The sequence below is a fragment of the Oratosquilla oratoria genome, chromosome 38 (genome assembly GCF_046742065.1).
Source record: "Oratosquilla oratoria isolate Oo_2021 chromosome 38, ASM4674206v1, whole genome shotgun sequence".
NCBI classification, from domain to species: Eukaryota; Metazoa; Arthropoda; class Malacostraca; order Stomatopoda; family Squillidae; genus Oratosquilla; species Oratosquilla oratoria.
The window spans coordinates 36,918,455-36,920,954 of NC_134814.1; positions in this window are offsets into that span (position 1 = coordinate 36,918,455).

The window sequence follows — 2,500 nt, forward strand, 5'->3', positions numbered from 1 at the left end:
ATTAGGGGAATAAATGTGAGGAGTTATGTTAAAACATGCCCCTGTTTTCTTGTTCAATAGTGGTTCGTTCCTTGAATGATTGCTGCTTCTAAACACTTCCTGCGGTTTTTTTGTCTGGATTCCCGCATCAGCAGCTCTGCATTCTTCCAGTCCATAAGATGGTTTTCCTTGTTTCTATGTGTCACACATGCATTGGTGGTGACTTCATGCCTGACGTCGTAACGGTGTTTCACGTATTCGTGTATTCAGGTCCGCGATGACGTTTTCTCCGATGTAAAACTTTATCACATCCTGATACCACGGATATACGATAAACACCGGCTTTGGTGCTCGGTGTCTGGTTGTTGTGTTGTTTCCGTCTTCGTGTTTGATGTCTTTTATTGTTCTGCTTTGTCTGGGCACACTATTTCCAAGTTGGTGGTCCTTTTTAAAAGGAGTGTCAGGTTGGTGGCAACGTTTTCGACGTGCTGATTTGGTTGGCAACACGAGACGTCTAGTAGTTGTGCTGTCCTTGCTGCCTACGGCTTTCCCGATTCTTAGCGGCCTGCTGTTTGCAATTATCTAAAAGAAAACTATGGCCTCCTGTTCGCCCATCTGTGTGGTTATGGTGGTTGGGGAGTTTTTGTGGTTTGGGTGTTTTTTTTTTGTTTGTTTGCTTTTTTCACGTTGTTCTGGTTTTTTAATTTGTTGTTTTTTTTTTTGTGTTTTAGGGTGTTTGTGTGTTTTTTTGTGTTGGTTCCGTAGTTTTTTCTTTTTTATTTACTTTTTTTTGTTTTGTGGTTTCTTTTGTTTTGTTTTGTTTTCTTCTTTTTTGTTTTGTCTTTTTGTTTTTGTTATGTGCCTCTGGTTTTTTTTTTTTTGTTTTTTTTGTTTTTTTTTCTTTTCTCTTTTTATTTTTTTTCTTTTTTTTTGTTTTTTTGTTTTTTTTTTTTTGTAGTTGATTTTGTGTTGTTTTTTTTTTTGTTTTGTTTTTTTTTAATTTTTTTGTTTTTTTTTGGCGTGTTGTTGTTTTTGCTTTTATGTTTAAATTTTTTTTGTTTCCTTTTTGGTTGTTTTTGTGTTTTCTATTTGTGTTTTTTTTTTTGTTTGTGTTTTTTTTTTTTTTTGTTGTTTTTTTTGTTGTTGTTTTTTATTTTTTTTTAAGTTTTTTTTTTTTTTTTTATTCCTTTTGTTTCTTATTTTATCTGTTGTTTATTTGTGTCTTGTTTTTTATGTTTTTTTGTTTTTTTGTTTTTTGTTTGTTTATTGTTTAGTTTTTGTTTGTTTGTTATTTATTCGATTTTTTTTTTTTTTTTGTGTTTGTTGATATTTTTTTTTGGGTTCTTTGTTTTTTTGTAGTTAATCTTTTTTTTTTTATTTGTTAGTTGTTTGTTTTGTTTTCGTTTGTGTGTGTTTTTTTTTTTTTTTATCGTTTCTTTGTTTGTATTTTTTGTTTTTATTTTTTTCTTTTTAGTTTTGTTGATTTTTTTTTTTTTTGCTTTTTTTGTTTTTTTTTGGTTTTTTTTTTTTTGTTTTTGTTTGTTTTTTTTTTTTGTTTTTTGTTTTTTTGTTTTTTTTGTTTGTTATTTTTTTTTTTTTTTTTTTTTTTATTTTTTTTTATTTTTTTGTTTTTTTGTGTTTTTTTTGTTTTTTGTGTTTTTGTTTGGTTTTTTTGTTTTTTTGTTTTATTTTTTTTTTTTTTTTTTTTTTTTTTTTTTGTTTTTTGGTTTTGTTTTGTTTTGTTTTTTTTTTTTTTGTGTTTTTTTTTTTTTGTTTTTTTTTTAATTTTTTTTTTTTTTTTATTGTTTGTTTTTTTTTGTTGTGTTTGTTTTTTTTGTTTTTTTTTGGTTTTTGTTTTTTTTTTTTTTTGTTGTGTTTTTGTTTTTGGGTTGTTGTTTTTATGTTTTTTTGTTTTTTGTATGGTATCTAGTTCCAATTCTCTTGTCATTAGGGTCCCCACTTGTTTGTCGCAGACTGCCACTTTTAAGCATATATATATATATATATATTTTATTGTGGTGGCGTGAGGGTACTATCTTCGCCTTATACGAAGCAACCCGCTCTGGCAAGGGTTCGATTAGGAGAGTTTATTGATATATGTTTTATATAGTTTTATATATATAATGTGTATATATATATATATATGTGTGTTGTGTGTGTGTGTGTGTGTCAAGGTGTGTGTGTGTGGTGTGTGTGTTATGTGTTGTGTGTGTGTGTGTATGTGTGTGTGTGTGTTGTGTGTATGTGTGTGTGTGTGTGTGTGTGTTGTTGTGTGTGTTGTGTATGTGTGTTTTGTGTGAGGTGTGTGTGTGTGTGTGTGTTGTGTATAATATATATATACATATATATATATTATATATATGTATAACGTATGTATATATGTATATATATATTACATACATATGTATATGCATGTATTTGCATGTATTTGTATATACATATATATATATATATACATATCTACAGTGTATATATACATATATATACATATCTACACAGTGTTTATATACATCTATATATA